A 14,402-nucleotide genomic window follows, 5' to 3' on the forward strand; every position below is an offset into this window, starting at 1 on the left:
ACAATTCCATTGTTGACACTGCCAGCAGTGCGTGAGAATTACTGTTTATCAAGAATCTATCTTCCTGCGGTACCTAAATAACTGTAATCATACTGAAAACAGAAAAATTACCTAATTTTAAAACAAAACACACATAAAAAGTCTGAAATATTAAATTACATAACAAAAAAAGTGACAGTGGATTTAAGAAATCGTATGATTACGTGCAACGGCCACACGGAATTAGGGTGATGGAATTACGATAAATAAATACAATTTGCTAAGATTGCAACGTGTCTAATGAACGGAATGAAATAGCGAATACCAGTAAATTGCCAATAATAATAATAATAATAATAATAATAATAATAATAATAATAATAATAATAATAATAATAATAATAATGTTATTAATGACATAATTACTATCAATGAAATAATACAGTTTATTTCATTGACTATTACACTCTTACTACGTCATACTACTTTTCACCAATAAAATGGTACGAAAGGACGTATTTCAACCAATCATGGCTGCTTATCGCACAATTTTATCGCGTCCCTAGCATTTGTTTAATTTTATCGCGTCCCTAGCATTTGTTTCTTTGTTTGCCAACATTTGAAACTGCGCTGGTCTGGACGTCAAAAAAAAAATATATATAGGCCTATATATATAATTACAAACCACTCCAGTCGATGCACAGCAGTTTCAAATATGACTCGCATTGGCATTCAAGAACAAGAATTAATAAAAATCACTGATCATACCTATGCATCTTCTGAAATCCGATTTACAAATAAATGAAGAGCACCATTCGGAATTCCTGAATAAGTTGAATACACCATGTAGGCCTAAATCAACGAGTTCCACTTCTATTACGCATACGTCCAATATAACATCAATTGAACCACCAACCATATTCAAATTTGAAAATTGTACATTCAATAATTATTCCTTTTAAAATTATTCATGTTTATTTTTTTATGTCATTGTCGTTAAATAAAACTTTTCTAACACTTGTGTATATTAGTTAGGTTATGTTATAGCTTCTGCTATATGACATTATGGATAGTCACGTATCAGAGATTGTTTAATATTAAGATTTATTGAAAATCATCTGTCAAGTGACGTTGATTACTGGGATTCGGATAATTGAAGTGGAATGCAACTGTCTTAATAAAAATGAAACTGAAACTGAATCAACAAAGCCTTCTTGACTAGTAACAGGCCACAGAGTTCAATGATGGTTCCATAGTTGGCACAACTGATACCGGTAACAAGAAAACATCATCATAAAACATTACTGCCATCTAGCGTAATGTTGAGAGGGTACAATAATACATTTGAAGACAGTTGTATTTTCGTAAGCCAATTAATATTTCATTGTACACTTTGTTACTTCTAATCTTTATATAGCCTACTTTCTTCTAATCGTGTAATAGTCAATTAAATCCCACTCGAGTTTTGATTTTCTCTAGATAAATCAAAACCTCTAGTGAGATTACTGTTGATAATTATGTGTTGGATGATAATCCACTTTTAATAATAATAATATAAACAGGGATAAGCGGAACCCATAAATTTAATAGTTCAACTTTGACATTTTAATAACTTTCTGAATTTAAATTAAAATTTATCTAAAATTTCTACAGGTGACCTTCAATACCTTACCTAACTATGATGAAAAGGAAGAAAAATTACGTTATTACTCGTGAGTTGAGATGGACGAATGCAAAACATATTTGTCGGCTCATAGTTACACTTGACCCCAGTGCTCGTCCAAAGGGTTGTGAATTCGAATCCCGTCTCGGGCATGGTTGTTGTGTGTTGTGTTTCGTAGTAGCAGTTTAAGAAAACGGAAAACAGTCGAAAGGAAAACTTGAGGAAATTGGCCTATGGCTGGTAAAATAAAAAGTGCTTGAGCTAGTGTACCTAGTACCTTTCTGCACAAACATCAGATTATGTCTTGAGACAACTAGATATGAAAGAACATTACATTCTCTATAGAATCAGAATTTTATATTTTGAGCATTTAATACACTGCAAATATTTAAGCGACAAAATGACATACAAACTAAATAAAAAGCATTTTTATGTTTCTAAGAACTTTTGTTTGAGACAAATTGAAAGAATCAAAGATACATAGAATGAGAATTCTAGTCTATATTTTGGGTGTTTTATACACAACAAATATTTAAATGACTATTTCGTTCATATGACGTCATTCCATTTTCGACCAATGAAGTGTAATGAAATTTTGAATTCCAACCAATCACAGTCACACTTTGCGATAATTTTTGCAGCTAGATTTATCGCTATCAATTTATCGCTTCGTCGTTCTTTTGTTTAGTCGTTGTCGCCAACTGTTTCCCCGTAAATTGATGATCATGAATACATTAAGATGCAACTACACGGTTAAACTTTTCTTTCAACTTTGAAGCAATGAATGCAAGATTGATATTTAATATTAATTAATATATTTACGAAGTGAAGACGCCGTTCAAAACGGCGCACCATGTAGACACAAAATCTTCATGCATCTTAATTGAACGTACCTTTTAAACCTGATTCTTTCAATATTCTTTCCAGATTGCACGCATACGCGATTGGAATATTGAACTGTGTAGATGCAGCTTTAGTTTCGTTACACACTACAGCGAGAATGCGTTTGTAGAGCTATAAAAAATGCTTTCGTGTAGCATTGATTGTAAGTAACGGTTGAAATAAGGCACAGCTGACACTGGTCCTGCTCCCACAGGTAACTTAACCTATAACTGTAGCCTATAAAATTTGTATTTTGTGAATGAAATGAAACAATTAATAGAAAGTCAGATGTTCAAATTTATGTAACATCATCGCATAACAAACCCAAAGACCCTGCATAGTAATAATAAGATCTTTGATCAAACTGTCTTTCGTATGGCGTAATAAAATTCGTGTTTTAATTAGGCCTATCCATACAGAGATGGCTTCGCTGTGTAGCAACATGTCTCGCTGTGAATACATAAGCATTGGTATATTGCTGTGCCCACTGTTACTGTTAAATTAAATTATGATTTCAACAGATAATGAAAATGTATTTATGTTGTAATAATAAGAGAAAAGTGCAGTACATGTAATTAACATTGTTAAACCTGTATTTCGCTTTTCGCAATTGGCATTACTGAATAATAACATCGAATTTCTTTATTGCAGTAATCGATATTCATCTACGAGTATTTCAACTTCACAATGTCTGAATAGGTTAAGTATTCGTAAATATACAATTAACATTTTGTGATCGAATTTTAGGGATATATTATTTACATTTTTATTTTATTCGCGAAATAGTCCTAATAAATGTCACTCGAGGTCTGGGATTACTACACACAAAATGACATACAAACTAAATAAAAAGCATTTTTATGTTCCTAAAAAACTTTTCCTTGAGACAAATTAAAAGAATCAAAAGACATATAGAATAAGAATTCTACAGTTTGGGCATTTAATAGACTGCAAATGTCTAAATGACAAAATGACACACAAACTAAATAAAAAACATTCTTTATGTTCCTAAGAACGTTTGCTTAAAACAAATTGAAAAATTAAGACACTAGAACGAAAATTCTGTATTTTGGGCATTTAATAAGCTGCAAATTTTTAATGACAAAATGACACATAAACTAAATAAAAAGCATTATTTATGTTCCTAAAAAATTTTTCTTAACCCGTTAAGCACACGCGCTGGGGTAAAAAATACCCAGGCGTTATTTTATTTGTTGGCAACACTGTCCATCAATTTTAAATTCATCCCGCGTTTTCAGTATCTTTCTTTCAGGTCTCTGTGCAATGTTGTACGTATGATTGAGTTAGTTTTCTTGTGGCTGCACAAGTTTACACATGTTTATATACAGACTGGGTAAGAAATACCCCGCGCGTGTGCTTAAGAAGCAGTAGTAGCGAATAATTTTTATAGAGTTCCATTTGTATTTTACATTTCAAAATGGACTTAGAGTCTAGACAAAGTCGTCAAATAGTAGGCTGGCTGGATAAAGAAGACGAACAAGAAATTATTCAAGGTGAATCGGGAGATGAAGATGATCATATTTCGGAAAGTGAACATAATACCGATACAGAACAGGAACAGGAAGCAGAGAGTAGTAATGACGATTGTGACGACAACACTCCACTATCTCAGTTTACTACTTACAAAGGTAAAGACGGGACTTCTTGGAGGAAGAGTGTACCACCTCGAAATGTTAAGACCAGAGCGTGCAATGTAGTTACTCACCTTCCGGGCTGTAAGGGACAAGCTCGCCAAGCAAAGTTACCATTAGAAACCTGGTCGTGTCTAATAGATGATAACATCATAGATGATATTGTCAAGTACACAAATATTTACATCAGATCTATCCAGAACAACTTCGTTCGCGAACGACATGCTTCGATAACTGATCAGACTGAGATAAAAGCACTTTTTGGTCTGTTATATTTTGCTGGTGCACTGAGGTCAGCTAAACTTAACGCTCAAGATTTGTGGACAACTGATGGAACAGGAATTCCTTTGTTTCCAGCAACAATGGCAATAAACAGATTATTCTTTCTTTTGCGGACCAAACATCCGCCGATCATTTCTGAAGGGACTGGCTCTTGGATTGGTGAAAAATCATTTGGCTCATCGGTTGACATTGAAGAATTTGTCTTTGGAAACCAGATCCACTATTCGAAGAATGAATGGTGTGTAGGAACTGTCCCAACCAACACAGAAACGAATGAATATGTCCTCCAGTCGATGTGAGGTATGTCCTAGGAAGAAGGATCGTAATACTACTACTTTATGCCATAGGTGCAACAAGATGATTTGTAAGGTACATTCGGTGCCTTTTTGTGAGGAGTGTGGTGATACTAGAAGTGGTGATAGGGAGTGAGTGGATGAGTGACGCCTATAAGTACTTTTTCTTTTATTTTTACATTTGTGTTAGCACTGAGATAAAAATTATAATATTGTGGTGTTTTTCTGTGGAAGACTTTCACTGATTCATATGATTAATTGTTAAATTAAAAAAAGTGTTCAAATTACTTTAAAATATTCCTAACAATTATAAAATTATAGCATTTCAGTATTAATTATGTTTTGTTCTTAATAACACTTCATTTATTTTGGGGTAAAAAATACCCAACGCGTGTGCTACCGCTATAAAATAATGTGCGTGTGCTGGCGGGTTAAGGCAAATTGAAAGAAGCAAAGGACGCATAGAATCAGAATTTTATTTTTTGGGCCCGAAAATATTTCTACTCAAGAATATACAGACGTGGACAAATTATTAACAAAATTGACGATTTTTATGATAATTTTGTTTACAAAATTTGACTTTTCAATTTAGACTACAGTTGACAATTTTGCATATTTCCATCATTACAGAAGACAGAAATATGCAAAAAAAATGTCAACTGTAGTTTAAATCGAAGAGTCAAGTTTTGTAAAAATATATATTCAAAATCTTCAATTTTTCTAATAATTTGTAAATTAGCAAAAATGTCAACTGCATTGAAGAGTCAAATTTTGTAAAAATATAAAACAAAAATCTTCAGTTTTGCTAATAATTTTGAACTATCCAAAATATCAACTGTAGTCCAAATTGAAGAATCGAATTTTGTAAAGATATACAGTAAAAACCTTCAGTTTTGCTAATAATTTTGTAAATAAGCAAAAATATCAAATGTAGTCCAAATTGAGGAGTTAAATTTTGAGAAATATACAATACAAATCTTCTTTTTTGCTAATAATTTGGAAATACACAAAAATGTCAACTGTAGTCTAAATTGGAGAATCATATTTTGTATAAATACATAATAAAAATCTTCAATTTTGCTAATAATTTGTCCACGTCTGTAAGTGAAGTAGCTTCTATTAGTAAGAACATTCGATAGTTTGCACTACTTTACAAATTCGCCTTTTTGCATTTAATGACGTGGGTTTTATTAATAATAATAATAATAATAATAATAATAATAATAATAATAATAATAATAATAATAATAGCAAACGAAAGAAAAAAGAAAGGAAATGGATTACAAGGTTTCACGATTACACTTTAGGTGTCATGGAGTTCCTCGGCGGAAGAAGTTTAAGAAACGTTTAGAATAATAAAGATGGCAATATTTTATTTAATTACACCACTGAAATGCAACAAAACGTAATTTTTTATTAATAAAACTGTAAATATTGTTCAAGAATTGATTTAATTACAATATCAATATTACGGATTAAAGGAAAATTTAACCATCCAATACATTCAGGCTGACTGCTACGATGAACGCCGACGAGAGTAACAAATCTCCGAAGACAAACCACCAAGCTGATTAATGTTTTCTAGTTATCTTCAAAGTTTTTGTGCCGTTTCGTTTTAAACGAAGGTCAAGATTATATTCCGTCGCACAAACTTGGTTCTAGTGATTGGTTTCCTCCCTCGTGTATTTGTAAGTAGGTCAACTAATAACATCTCTGAGCCAGCAATCGCACATAACACAGCCCAGTCGCTTCTATCTTGAAATGGAGCTCAAAACACCGATGGCGCCACTGTGTGGACTGTAACGGAAATCCTAGAACAAAACTTGTTGATAATTTTCCGAAACTGTCATTATGTAAGCTTTCATTATTAAAATTTTTGTGTCGTTAGTAGTGCACTTCAAGAAATTAATTTGCAAGACATTCATTTTTTTCATAGTTTTAAGGGAGGAGGTCACCATTGCCCTGTAAAAATGTAGTGAAATTAATTTATTTTATATGTCAGCTACTATAAAAACTAAATGAACAAATGATGAGAGAGAGATGGAACGGAGAAAAATTCACTCCGGCGCCGGGATTTGAACCCGGGTTTTCAGCTCTCCGTGCTGATGCTTTAACCACTAAGCCACACCGGATACAATCCCGACACCGTTGAGAATCGTCTCAGATTAAGCTCCATCTCTTGGGTTCCCTCTGGTGGCCGCCCTCTGCACTACGTCATAGATGTCTATGCACGCAGGACCGAAGTCCATACATGTGTAGAGGTGCACTCAGATGAGTGACTGGTTGGCCGGGGTCCGACGATATGGGCGCCGTCTGGTGTGGCTTAGTGGTTAAAGCATCAGCACGGAGAGCTGAAAACCCGGGTTCAAATCCCGGCGCCGGAGTGAATTTTTCTCCGTTCCATCTCTCTCTCATCATCTGAGAAAGCAGAATATCTGCATGGAAATATCATATGTACTTCGGTACATCAAAATAAATATGATATGCGTAATAAATCACTTTGTGATTTAAAGACGGCGCCCATACCGTCGGACCCCGGCCAACCAGTCACTCATCTGAGTGCACCTCTGCACATGTATGGACTTCGGTCCTGCTTGCATAGACATCTATGACGTAGTGCAGAGGGCGGCCACCAGAGGGAACCCAAGAGATGGAGCTTAATCTGAGACGATTCTCAACGGTGTCGGGATTGTATCCGGTGTGGCTTAGTGGTTAAAGCATCAGCGGAGAGCTGAAAACCCGGGTTCAAATCCCGGCGCCGGAGTGAATTTTTCTCCGTTCCATCTCTCTCTCATCATCTGAGAAAGCAGAATATCTGCATGGAAATATCATATGTACTTCGGTACATCAAAATAAATATGATATGCGTAATAAATCACTTTGTGATTTAAAGACGGCGCCCATACCGTCGGACCCCGGCCAACCAGTCACTCATCTGAGTGCACCTCTACACATGTATGGACTTCGGTCCTGCGTGCATAGACATCTATGACGTAGTGCAGAGGGCGGCCACCAGAGGGAACCCAAGAGATGGAGCTTAATCTGAGACGATTCTAAACGGTGTCGGGATTGTATCCGGTGTGGCTTAGTGGTTAAAGCATCAGCGGAGAGCTGAAAACCCGGGTTCAAATCCCGGCGCCGGAGTGAATTTTTCTCCGTTCCATCTCTCTCTCATCATCTGAGAAAGCAGAATATCTGCATGGAAATATCATATGTACTTCGGTACATCAAAATAAATATGATATGCGTAATAAATCACTTTGTGATTTAAAGACGGCGCCCATACCGTCGGACCCCGGCCAACCAGTCACTCATCTGAGTGCACCTCTGCACATGTATGGACTTCGGTCCTGCTTGCATAGACATCTATGACGTAGTGCAGAGGGCGGCCACCAGAGGGAACCCAAGAGATGGAGCTTAATCTGAGACGATTCTAAACGGTGTCGGGATTGTATCCGGTGTGGCTTAGTGGTTAAAGCATCAGCGGAGAGCTGAAAACCCGGGTTCAAATCCCGGCGCCGGAGTGAATTTTTCTCCGTTCCATCTCTCTCTCATCATCTGAGAAAGCAGAATATCTGCATGGAAATATCATATGTACTTCGGTACATCAAAATAAATATGATATGCGTAATAAATCACTTTGTGATTTAAAGACGGCGCCCATACCGTCGGACCCCGGCCAACCAGTCACTCATCTGAGTGCACCTCTACACATGTATGGACTTCGGTCCTGCGTGCATAGACATCTATGACGTAGTGCAGAGGGCGGCCACCAGAGGGAACCCAAGAGATGGAGCTTAATCTGAGACGATTCTCAACGGTGTCGGGATTGTATCCGGTGTGGCTTAGTGGTTAAAGCATCAGCACGGAGAGCTGAAAACCCGGGTTCAAATCCCGGCGCCGGAGTGAATTTTTCTCCGTTCCATCATCTGAGAAAGCAGAATATCTGCATGGAAATATCATATGTACTTCGGTACATCAAAATAAATATAAATGAACAAAACTTAAGACTCAGATACGATGTAAGTCTGAAGTATTATATGTTCAGAAAAACAAACCTGTAGGCCTACTAGGGATCACTTTTGAACATTTTCATGTGTATAGACACAAGATAAGGAAAGATAAAGATATTGAATTTTAAAACAAAATACTTACAAGTCAAGTCTTCCAACTGTGTAAGTAAATAATACAGAAACAAGCGTGCAGTATTTGTTTTGCGACGCCGTTTTTTGCAAGCTGCAGACGGAAACAGGTAAGTAGATATACTTGTGTTGCTGCGACTCCATAAAATCAATTCCGAGGACCGAAGAAAAATATGAAGCTTAAAACAACTTTCTGTAGAGGAAAACGTCACACCATTCAGTAAACAGCCAGGGGATTTGAGGATATAGGTTGAGTAAATACTACAGCAACAACTTATAAGAAACTGCCACATCTATTGTACCGGAAAAGAATTCTTGTGTCGGTCTTATTAAATCTGCAGCTTCTATCTTTCTTCAGCTGTTTGATTCAGGTAAAGTTCGTAAATATAAATGGGCCGAGTAATGCTAACATGCCGAAAGTGTTTAAAATATATAAATTATGTGAAATATGTACGTGGAAATGGTCTATTTTTCTTATGGGGGTAGAAAGGTGAAAATTGTGATTTTCCAAACTACACATGCTAGACACCTACTTAATTTGTAATTTTAATGCGCACACGTACTAACGATGCTCATTCATATAATTTTGTCATTCACTTCAGATTTCGTTTAAGTAGAATACCTTTCTTTTTGTATATTTTATTTCACGCAATCTTTCATGTATACATGCAATTATAACTTTTTCCTTCGCTCTTGATTGCACTCTTAATAACAACTTCACTGTGTTAATAAAAAATACAAACTAACAAGTGTATACAAATTAACATGCAATAGTTGTGATGACTTCTACATTAGACAAACTGAAAGATCTTTTCAAACACGTTAGAAAGAAAATTTTACAGCCACAACCAAACCACACAACAATTAAACCTATACAGGACACATCACAAACTCTAACCACAACTACAGCAACATAGAAACTGTCACAAATTCTACACATTTAAGAAAAAAATCAGAAATTAGATACTTCAGAACAATATGAAAGTTATAGACACATTAAAAACACACCCACAACATATCCTCAGCATTCAATTGAATTTCAGAACACGCACCCTTTTCGATACAACATGACCAATATTGAACACACCTCACCATATCAGGAAACCGTAAGATGGCACGGGAACTCCTTAAGGTACGGTCACACGTCGCTACTTTTGCAGCGATTCAGTACAAAAAACTGCGCAACTCTTGTACTGTGACGTGTGAACAACGGTGCAACCCGAAAAGTAGCGGCTGCCGAACCTGCTGCCCGCTACTTTTCCATGCTGCGAGCAGCTTAAAAGTAGCGACGTGTGAACAGGGTTCTCAGGGTTGCAGCCGCAGCATTTTTGATATCGGTTTTGTTGAAACTTTTGCTGCGGTTGCTACCAGTGTTGCCACCCAAATGTGCCAATGATACTTTTATTGTTTGGATGTATTTTAATGTTAGACGTGATGAAAATAAATTATTTGTAACAGTTATTAAATGCACAACACAGTCTGAGCATATTTTCTGACGATATAATTCACTTTTTTAATTTTCTGTAGCGTAGTTTCAAACAGGAGGGTTGCCAACATTGATTACGTGAATATGCTTTATAGTAAAAATAATGCCAATTTCTGAATACTAGTTAGGACAGCAAAGCAAATAATAGATAAGTAAGCTTTCGCATGAGTTTATTAATAATGCGAACATAACCACAAAATGTATATTGAGTTGAGAAGTCAACACGGAGATGGAAACCTGCAGCATGACTGCGGCTGCAAAAGTAGCGCCTTGTGTGTGAACAGACTCGCAACCTCCAGTTGCAACTTTTGCAGCACTCGGGTTGCGCAGCACGAAAAGTAGCGTGCAGCGCGCTACTTTTGGCTTACGTGTGAACACGACACGCAACTTTTGCAGTTGCAGTATAAAAGTTGCGCAGCAAAAGTAGCGACGTGTGACCGTACCTTAAAAATCCAAAGGATGATTGATATAACATCGAATCTAGTCAATTCAGGTAAAATAACGCCATAATTTAAATATCAACACAGTGACTTTGTTATTCATTTAATTGAAATAACTTAATAGTTCATCAGTGACAATATTTTTCCTTTAGCAAATTCTTATCACAGATTTCGTAACTTTGTCTAGTGTACATTACTTTGCAAGTGTCGCTTTATTATCAATGTGTATTATTTCTGTTATTATTCATATGTTTTCATAAAAGTAAACAAGACTGACAGAAATATTACTGTGTTCTTGTAAGTGTTCCTAGCTCTATATAAAAAGTTTCATCGTACGTACGTCACTGCAAAATAAGCGATCAAGCCTCATTATTGATAACGCATGACTTTCTCTATTTTTTCTGGTAGCAAGCATATCCTCTTAAAGTTCTACTGATAAACTCACAGCGCTGAACACAGTAACAATAGTGGGATCCAAGATTGGAGGTACGAGGGGGATCCAGGAAATAACGACCGTTTTGTTGTAATAATTAAAAAAATATATATTTATTTGAAAAAAAAAAACAAAGTCTGTTACATAACTGAAGCTTCCTTTACTTCTCTACATAATCACCACCTACATTTAAACATTTGTCGTATCTGTTCACTAGCTTTAGAATTCCCGTGTTATACTCCTCTGCAGCCAGTTCATTAAGCCAGGTGTTCACTGTCTTCTTCAACTCTTCATCACTTCCAAAACGCGTACCACCCAGAAAGTCTTTCAGCTTAGTGAAAAGGTGAAAATCGCTAGGAGCAACGTCTGGACTATAGGGCGGATGATCAAAGATTCCCCAACCGAATTGATCCAGCAATCCTCGAGTTGAAGCAGCAATGTGCGGGCGGGCACAGATTTTGTGGTAGCCAAGATGTTGCGACACAATTTCACCAAGCAAAGAACGAGAAATGTCAGGAAAGGCAATATGCAATTCGTCGAGTGATGTGCGCCTGTCTTGCAAGATTCTGTCGTTCACTTTAGTCTTCAGGTCTTCTGTGATGAGTGATGGGCGTCCGGGTCGAGTTTCATCGTGGACATTTGTTCGCCCATTGTTGAACATTTCGCACCATTTTCTCACATTTCTTTCATTCATTACAGTATCACCATACACTTCTTTCAATTGCTGGTAAATTTCTGCAGGTTTTAAATGTCGGGCATTCAAAAATCGAATCACACTCCTCACCTCACAGTCGGCGGGATTATCAATCACGTCGTTAATTTTGAAGTAACACAAAATGCATAATGGCGACTTGTTGCAACCAGTACTCACAACATTATGACAACACATGTTAAGGAAGCAAGTTGACCTTCAAACAAGGAAGGGAAGTCAGCTGCGCGGCGGGTATGCGCTAACGGTCGTTATTTCCTGGATCCCCCTTGTAGAAAAACCTAATACACACGTGCATTTTCATACAAATATGAGCTCAAAACGAGTCAACTCTGGAGTTCGTCGCCTCACTAGATATGTAAAGAATTCTGAAGGGAAAAGGATCGAAAAAAGAACTCTTTAAGGTGTGTAGAGATGTAAGTCTCTTTCGGCAAGCTTTTTATATGCGCTGACATATACTCGGAAATCTATGTTCACTTCTATATATTATTCCAAAAGATAAACACTGAAATCAAAATGTAGCATTCACTTACCCAGAAAGTCACTCTTATTATCTTGATTACAGTTAGATTGGTGATGCACGTACCTGAAACAATGAGAACAAGTTTTAGCTTCTATAGAAGACATCAATATTAAAGAAATTCTTCACGTTGAATAGCGTTGTTATTCGAGCATCGCTAGTATTAAACGGAGAGATTTTCGCGTAAAACTAGCGTAACTCCATATTTGGAGGCTATAGTCGCGACGCTGTTATTCCCCGCGTGACTCCTTCTCTTTGCTTACGTCTTAGGAAGTCAAGGCTCTATAAAGTCTAGGTAGGTAGTATCGTTCGCCATTTTTGTTCTTTCGTTGCTTAGCTACCAGACGAGGGATCTACTGTACTCCAACCAGGAGAAAGTCTTTGGTGACTGAGACGAAGCGGGGTAATGCTGTGAATGAATGTTGATGTCATAAGATGTCATAAGGTCACACAAGTGGGTACTCGTATCTGTACTCGCTAGCTCTAGCAGCACAAACAATAACATTGATACACACATATTGATACTACTCTAGTTACAAAATTAAATCACTGTTAATCTCCTGGTCTTTCAATCTCTCCATACAGGAAATAACATATGCAGGAGAGCGCATGGTTTTTAAACTGACGTTATAACGGTAATATTATCTATCTACTTCGCTCCAATAGATGACGGAATAGTAAGCACATTCCTTTCACGGTTGATCTCCTGGTTGGAGAACAGTATTTGCCACACCGTTAAACATTATCATGTCGTAGCTCCTATGATAATAAATCAAACGCAATGTAATTCAGCAAATAATTGAGCGGCAAATAATGTCCTCGTGTGCTTTCTGCGAACGCTAACGAAAGAGCCAAAATGGCGGGCGATTATATTAAGTATTTATCGAGCCTTAGGAACTGCATAACGTAATTATTAGCGAATCACAAGACGCACACGTTTAAATGTAGCCGACCTGCAACATGATTGGCTGCAGGAAATTAGAGCGACGGGACTATAACTACTCGGATTTTTAGGCTCGAATAGGATAGATTGCAACAATTTTACGTAAAATTTTCTAAATGTATGCAACCCGAAAAACTCTCGAGCGATGATAGTGTCTAAAACTAGGTGTATTAAAGAACGTATGTTTCAGCCACGCTAAACGAGCCTAAAAAGCATAGGTTACTAATAACTTTTCTTGCACGATTATGTTTTTGTTGTATTTACAGCTATTGTTGTTAGGCCTTGAAAGTTACAATTTCTACACAGAAACTTGTTTCTAGGGAAACCATTCTTCATAACATAAAGCTATAATGAAATAGGCTCATTAGAATGGATTTATTGTTACCTAGTTACCATTACAGTATAGTCTTGCGAAGGCTTTGGAATAATATTGTTCTAAATTTTCAATGAAAAATATATTGTACTAGTGGCTTGTGCAGCAAACGCTGCTGCAAACTAAGTTCGTTAGACATTCAAATAAAAATCTTTCAGATTTATTTTCAATGAAGAATACTTGTCTTTTTGATAGTTATTTGCTTCCATAATAATGAAACATACTCCCTCTGAATGGATTTTTTTAGGCCAAATACTTTTTCTTGAACCTATCCAACTTCAGTTTTTGAGTTTCAACGCGAAAACGCAAGTATCAATGTCAGGACGATAGCAGTAGCTATTTCAGTTCATTGTGGATTGTAGGCAAAATTTAAAAAATGTCAGGTTTGCTAAGCTTTCGAACAATAGCATTTTCGTATAGCTGCTGCATGTAGAACTTGAAATGTAGAGCGTAAAATCATTTTATCCTACTAAGAGATCTTGCTGAAATGATCTGGAGACTACAAAATTTTCTAGGCCTCTTATTTTATCAGTAAGTAATACCTTTTGATCTTTCCTTAGGAACTGTAATTTTTGCGCTTTCTCGAGCCAATACTGAAGACAATG

The 14,402-nt window shown here is 36.5% G+C and overlaps 3 non-coding genes across 3 annotated transcripts; 2 read left to right on the forward strand and 1 right to left on the reverse strand.

Annotated features, from left to right (window-relative positions):
- Window positions 1-6,811: 6,811 nt before the first annotated feature.
- TRNAS-GGA (transfer RNA serine (anticodon GGA)) lies at window positions 6,812-6,883 on the reverse strand. Its single transcript has one exon. It is a non-coding gene; the product is annotated as a tRNA-Ser (tRNA).
- Window positions 6,884-7,063: 180 nt separating this feature from the next.
- TRNAS-GGA (transfer RNA serine (anticodon GGA)) lies at window positions 7,064-7,135 on the forward strand. The gene has a single exon. It is a non-coding gene; the product is annotated as a tRNA-Ser (tRNA).
- Window positions 7,136-8,585: 1,450 nt separating this feature from the next.
- TRNAS-GGA (transfer RNA serine (anticodon GGA)) lies at window positions 8,586-8,657 on the forward strand. The gene has a single exon. It is a non-coding gene; the product is annotated as a tRNA-Ser (tRNA).
- Window positions 8,658-14,402: the final 5,745 nt, after the last annotated feature.

The sequence above is a fragment of the Periplaneta americana genome, chromosome 14 (genome assembly GCF_040183065.1).
Source record: "Periplaneta americana isolate PAMFEO1 chromosome 14, P.americana_PAMFEO1_priV1, whole genome shotgun sequence".
Lineage (NCBI taxonomy): Eukaryota > Metazoa > Arthropoda > Insecta > Blattodea > Blattidae > Periplaneta > Periplaneta americana.